The sequence below is a fragment of the Notamacropus eugenii genome, chromosome 4 (assembly GCF_028372415.1).
Source record: "Notamacropus eugenii isolate mMacEug1 chromosome 4, mMacEug1.pri_v2, whole genome shotgun sequence".
Classification (NCBI taxonomy): domain Eukaryota; kingdom Metazoa; phylum Chordata; class Mammalia; order Diprotodontia; family Macropodidae; genus Notamacropus; species Notamacropus eugenii.
The window spans coordinates 358,721,572-358,729,248 of NC_092875.1; positions in this window are offsets into that span (position 1 = coordinate 358,721,572).

A 7,677-nucleotide genomic window follows, 5' to 3' on the forward strand; every position below is an offset into this window, starting at 1 on the left:
CTGAGACTCATTGGTGTTTTATTGTAACTCAACCTCCTCCTCTTCTCCCATTCCTAACCCCGATTCACACATTTTTTTTTAAAAGCTCACATTTCAAAACAGGTATTGGTTTTTGCTGTCACATTAAGTATTACTTGCATAGAGCCTAGTAATTCTACATAGGATACCCTGGCCTATAAAAGTTTACTCTCTCTATTTTAGAACTTAAAAACAGTTTAGAGAGACCATCACATCCAACTTCTCTACTTTACAAATGAGAAAATTGACACTCAGAGTGATAATGTAACTTTCCATGTTAGTAACAAGTCTCCAGACTCCTAATGCAAGGAGTCCACTACACCATATTGCCTTCAGAAGACATATTACTCTTCTATGGTTGAAGATAAAAGTTGTATTCCAAGTAATTATATATTACAAATTCCACTGCAAATTGGGACAAAAATAGAACATGCATAAAATTTGGAGATTACAGTCAGTCTGACTGGACAAGTATAGAAACAACTGTGATAGAAAACACATGCCCAGACTGATTTTACCCTCAGGTTCAAAGCAGCTAGATGAAATAGCATAGAGCTATTTACTTTGTCAAAATCAGATAGGGACTCATTTACCTTTTTTTCACTTTCTCAAGAAGAAGGGGGAATGTTAAATATCTGTCATGTTCTTCTTACAATCATGTGTCTTCAAAGCATTTTCCCCTACTACATAAGAACCTAACAGGAAAGAACAAAGAAAAGGTGTTATGTCTTTATTAGTGCACATTTCAATATTTCCCTGTATACAAATGCTGGTTTCATTGTAAAAAAACACTCTTGATGCTTTGATTTTATTTCATAACAGCTAAATAAATGAGAAAATAAATATAACTTCCAAACGTTTTAATTCCAAGATTGAGAACTGATCTTCTGGATGTTGGCAAGAAGATGGAGATGGAGAAGACAATAGACATCTAAGTTATAAGATACAAAGATTCATATATTTTGGTAAAACACTAGTTCAGGAGACAACAAACCGTGGTCAATGAGCCAATTCATAAAAAACATAGGTTGCGGGCCAGATTTGGCCTTAATTTGCTGTTCGCTAATTCTAGTCTAATCCATCTTCTTTAGAAATGAGAAAACCGACACCTGTCTATGTTCAGTAACTTGCTCTTGCTTGCCAAAACTGTAACTTCTAGCCAAGCAAGTGCCTCAAAATGCTCCAAGGGAAATAGCCAACATTTCTAAAGTATTTACTATGTGCCAGACACTGTGATAAGCACTTTATAATTATTATCTCATTTGATCAGGACGTCAATACACAAACGCCCACAGGACACAAGGTAGTATACTGTGGCAGGGGAGTCAAAGGCCTCTAGACAGAGGCACCAGCTCCTGTGAGCACTGAAAAACCCATGCAGAGGACATCACTGCCAGAGAAGAGAACAGGAACACCAAAACAGCTCTTAGGCTTGACCACCAAGGGAAGGGAAGAGTTTAGCATCTGGTAATTTCTTGTTTTAACTTAATTATTCTACCTCAGGCAGCATATGCTCTGGATTTATTCTCCCAAAGTCCACTCATATAGATTGGTCAAGTCCTCAGAATGAAACTGATACTTGTTTCCTGAGAGTCTAAGGGGTTGGGAGTTGTTTTTCTGAGGCTATATCTTACAAGTCCCAAATCATGTGCTTCTCTCTATGATTATCAGTGGATAACAATTAGTTAAGCATAACTGGCTTTTAGAAAACAGTATTTACTAGCTACAGTAAAGCTAAAAATAAGAATAATTGGTACAAAACATCCCCCCAAAGTGACACTGTCTCCCACTAGTATGTACAGAGTCCAGGGGAAAGTGTATTTAAGATTAACATGGACACACGGCAAGGGAGCTCCTGCTTCATGGAAATCCTTTACTCTCTGTAGGTTTGATGTTGTTTTTCTGCTGAGTGCTTCATAGAACCTTGAATCTGCCTGTAGTGATCATGTCCAGTTTGTCCTCATTTCCTGATGGTTCTGCTAAGATGCCAATGAAAATTCCAAATGCCCCAGCTGTCCAGAGTCCATAAGTTCTTTCTCCATCCATGACTTGGGCTTTCTGCACCTACCCCCAAGTCATTCCTTCTATGGGGTTCTCCTCTCTGCTTCCAGACACTCTAAACTTTAGTTCTGTAGTTCTCCTGTTTTGTAGATGACCCTCACAGTTACATTTCATTTATCCTTCACTTATAAATTAAAAATAAAATTACACATGATAGTTGACTCAAAATTCACAGCAATAATAGACCTCAGATTCAAAGACCCTATCTTAAAATTCTTGAATTCAAAGTCCACCTTTATCAAGTTGGCTCAAAAATGTAAGTCCATTACAGATTATTCAGGTACTATCTAATAATTTTCTAAGTGACAGCCAAATAATTTCAGATGGAAACTCACTCTTTGTCATACTAAATTTATAAATCCCCCCCTTTTGACAAGGAGTGGGAGAGGGGATCCTTTTTTCTCAGTTTTAGTTTCTTAAACTCCAATCGTGTGGAATTTAATATGTTCAACAGAACTTAAAAAAAAAAAAACTATCATCCTGCTTGAATACAGGAATACAAAGTCTCAAGGATCCTCATACGTATCTTTAAAGGTCTGTGAACTTTCCCTAAACAGAAAATTATTATTATCGCTATTATACATTTTAAAACAAAATATGCCCTATTAAATATTTAACAACTTTCAAGTATCTGTTTTATCACTTTAGTTTTAAAACCTCTATTTGTAATCTAATAGCATCCAGATTAAGAGAAGTTATTTGTCTTAAGAATCTCTGATACAATGGTTTCTTAAATTTCAAAATGCAAGAAAAAAAACCCAGAAACACAATATATAATATAATGTCTTTAAATATGTCTTTAAAATATGAAACAAAGCCTGTTACCAGTCAGATAACATCAATTAAAGTGAATATATTTCCAAATTATCATAGAAAATAGTTCATTTTGTCATGTTTGCATTTTACACTGATCATATCTAGAACCCAGTATTGAGTTATTCAGTATGAAGCAATTACATTAAATTGAAGAAATAATGATAACAATAGTCAACATTTATATAGTGCTTACCATGTGCCTGGCACTGTGTTAAGCACTTCATAATCATATCATTAGATCTTCACAACAATGAGAGATGGATGCTATTTATATTCTTTTTACAGATTAGGAAACTGAGGTAGTTCTGGTTCACCACAGCTATTAAGTTTCAGAATAAAACCTTGTCCAAATCAAATCTGGATTTTTAATCATTAATGGTAACATTTAAAACCTCCAGAACAAAATTCCTAAGAACCATAAGTTGGTAGCACTTCAAAATCTTAGAGCACATTGTAATCAATTAGTTCATTTTCAAAGATTTATAGTACCACTCTCAGTTCCCTATTTTTTTATTTCCTTCTAAATAACCCCCAAAATCAAATCAACTCTATTTGTGTTCATAACCTAGCCCTGCTCGCTTGCCTTTCTCTGAGGCTTTTCAGTTTTAACCTCGTAAAAATGATAGGGAGAGACGCCAAGTGGCAGTCTTACATTCTCATCCCCCTGCTTTATGATTCAAGAGGTTACAAAAGATTGGGCCATCTGAAAGATTTTCCAATCATCTCTCAGACTTTCTAAAGAACTAATATTCAGTCATGGTATTTCTCCTTAGTAACATAGCACAAAATCTTAAAATTGCAATATTATGACCTTTTTGGGTTTCTAAAAGCTTACAAGTGCTTGTTTTCTTTCTAGTATTATTTGGTGACCTTACTTCTAATTGAACTAAACAATTATGCTGTTATATAAGGCTTTGAAAATTCTGTCTTAGACTTCCCAAAAGATACTCTTATTGCATAATCACTGAGCCCTCCTGTCATTGTGAATATATAGCCCCATTATCTAGAACAGGAACTGAGTCCAGGAGACTGATGGGTATGGGATAGGCAGTTCCCCATAGTTGGGGGTGGGGTTTGGAGGTCCCTCCTCATGATCCTCTTCTTATAAATCTCTCTTTTCATACCCTGAATTTTACTAATTTTAAGCTCCTCCATAATTTAAATAAGCTTTTCTCTTTTCATGGCCAAGAAACAGTTAATAAGAGAGTGTTCTTAACACCAGATAAATTTAAACTGCAAACTGTAGTCATCATTTTTTTAATCAGTGAGACTGATTTCCTTCACTTTACTATAACAATAACCTTATTAATCTCCAGGGACTCCAAAACTATACCAAAACTCACCAAAATATTTAATCATTTGTTAAGCTTTCACTAAGTGTCTTATCAAATTGTTGCTGTTCCTTCATTCCTGAAGAGGACCCATTACATATGGAAGGAGATGTCATGACTTTCAGGGAAATTGGATTTAAGTTAGGGAGGGCTGTACAAAGTCACCAGCCTTGTTTTCTCCTTCACAGTCATCTGGGTCCAGTGGCAAGCTATAGATCAGGACAACTAGAGATGGTCCTGGATGCAGTGGGAGACCTTGGCCTTTTTAAGTTAAGGTCTTTAACAGGTCTCAGTCTGATTGAGGCAAAGCCCATTTAGTGATTAAGGATAGGTAAGTAATGAGGCACAGAATGACCCCTTTCACCTAGTCAAAAAAAAAATCAATATCAAATAGAACAAAGAAAAAAGGAGTGAGTTCCTTATTTAGTACTTGCCCCAAATCTACTTATCTCAGTGGAATCAATCCTTCTCAGATCTCTTTCACAACTCCAAATTCTTTCTTCAAGAAAGAAGAGAGAGTTGCTTAAGTTTAATCTGCAAACCTCCAAAATCTACTAAGATACTATTAGCAGTCACTATAATTTGGAAATTTACAGTAAATATATTATATTTCAATTACAAATTCAGACTAGTTAATTTGTAATGCCACAAATTTCTACAGACCTGGAAAAAGTTTTCCTTACTTTAATTAACTGAGTTTATTTCTGTAGCCCCAACTTAGCCAGGGCTGAAACGACAGAGGATAAAGTATTTTTCAGTGAGTTTTTTTAATCTAATCCCACACAAAGTCCAAAGATGGAGTTAGTCCTACTCCCTGGGATCCAGAGTTTAGCATTAGATTACAGAAACCTGGGAGAACTGCTTCAACTCCATTAATCTTCCTTAATATCCTAAACTCTTTGGCTGCAGTTTTTCAGCAGTCTTTCTGGCTGGCTGAATTTTCTCTTTAGAAATCTTCTACAGTAGCAGAATCTGCAAACACTAGACACAATACCTAACAAAGATATTACCCAATGAAAGAAGACACACAGCAAGTCAATGTGCACATTTTATTAAAGCTGGCAGTAATTGAAAGTCCCTTCTTCAGTTCAAACTTGAAACCTTTTTGGATTTTTATATACTTTAAAACATTCTTAATTCCTTTAAAGTGCAGTAATGAAGAGTGCCAAATTAAGACCAAAATAGGTTACCAGTTGAATCTTTCATAGTTTTAAACTAGATTTCACACAATTTAATATAGCACACTCTTCCCCTGGTCCCAAGACAATTTTTCCTCCAGGATGGTTTCCATCAATATGTTTACTATTAGATCTGATAATTTGCCTAAGGGAACTTCTCCAACAATGTGCAGGCTTACCCTAACTTTTTTCCCTAAGGGGACTTCTTCTCCTGTCAGGAGGCTTACTGTAGCTTATTCTCCTAAAGGCACTTTACAAAAGGATCTACTTCCCGAACATTGTGGGGACTTACCTTTCCCAGTAATATGGGAGCTTACTTTTAACTCAGAAGAATTTGAGATGGAGGGAGTCTGACCTCCAGGAAAGTCTTCCCCTAAGAAGTCCCTAGGTGCTCTGGGGAGTTTTTCTGAAAGCCAATCCTGAGAGTCTGAGTCCTGCATTAACTTGACTGCCTTCGCCAAAACTGCTATGAGTAATTTATAACTGAGGAAACAAAGGTCTGAGCTTCTAAGCATATCAATTTATTAAGCAATGAATGCCAATTGCCTAACAAATCAGGACCAGGTCCCTTCAGAAAGGTAATAGACCCTAAATACAGGGGAAGACAGATTTTTTATGCATTAAAACAATTAACAGGACCTAAATCAGAATAAAAGATTAGGTAATTTGGTTTCTTATTGGAGGAAAGATTAAAGACTTTCTGAGTTGGGAGGATGATGAGCAAGCTTGGGGAGTTAGGAGGAAGGAGACAGAGCAGGTGGGCTTTTCCAAATCTTAAACAGGATGTCACTCACTTCCCACAATTAGAAAACAGGTGAAAATTACAGGACAATGAAACTTAAGTCTCAAAACTGATTTAGTTTTACAAGTCAGTTTGGTTCACACAATTCTCTCTGGGGAAGGGGTAACATCTCATTTATCCAACATGATCGAAAAATGGAACATTCTAGTTGACTTTGGAGCATTGTAGTTAACTCTAGGATGACTGACTTAATCCAAATATGTAGTGGCATTGCCCAAAGCAGGAATAGCTTTTGTAGAATCATGTAGGAACTCACTTCTCAGATACTCTTATGGGCACAGTTGTGAAATGAATGAATGAGTGAATGAATGAATGAATGAATGAATGAATGAATGAATGAATGAAAAACATTTATTAAATTCTTTCTATGTGCCATACACTGTGCTAAGCTTTGGTAATACAAATATGACCAAAGAGACAGTCCCTGCCTTCAAGGAGCTTACACTTTAATAAGGGGATACAACACATAGAGGAGAGCAGTAATGATCAAGGAAGATCTATTCTGAATAGATTGATTTATATAGCATGTCCTTTCTAGAATTAATGGAACTTTTGATTTGATTACTCAGAACAAATAGAGAAAAAATGAGGGATAAATATATGAAAGGGTATATGCAGGAAGATGGTGAAACTGATGGACAACTGGCTTGCTGCATTGGATGCAAATATGAAGAGCAGTCTGATGATTAAAGATGGCCAAAAGACATAATGGGCTACTCATCCAGTCAATCACCAGTCACCTGAGTTGGACTCTAGGGCTGGAGCTCCAATGGTCAGTGAATTAAGTTCCATCGAGAGGGATGGGGACATGGGTTCTGAAAGTCCCTGGTGTGGAGGACTAGGTCTCAGATCTTATACGGAAGATGTTGGTCCAGGTGAGGAGGAGCAAGCATTGTTAGCAGAACAATGGTGAGATTGTTTGTGCATTTTACCCACAGATAGCTCCAACCTAATAAGTAGACCATCAACCTGCCATATCAAAATGCTTTGATACAGGTGTCATCAAAATGAAAACTCAAGTTGTCAAATGACTAAAATAGAGAAAAACTTTAGAAGCTTATGAAAAACTATGGGTCTATCAACATTTAGGCTTAATTTTTGGGGGGAGACATTAGGGACAGCTGCAGAGACAAAGGCACAGCTAGAAAATACTTTTAAGAATAAATACTTATTAAAAGATAAGTGACTAAATCTTGGGATCTCTGAAGCAATAGAATAAACAGATGGAATCTACACTAAAGTTGAATACTTGAAAGTTTCAGAGTTCTTGAAAAATGAAAAGCAAGTGAGTTAAAAGTATAATTTGTGGTTATAATGTAACCTGTATCCCAGTCACAAGAATTTATTGCATTTTGTAGGACCTTTAAAATTAATAGGGCAAAATAGTTTAAGAGTAATGATTAACTGACATATCACTGGGTACATAACTTGCCCTACACATAAGCTATATGGCATGATTTGAGGGGCATCA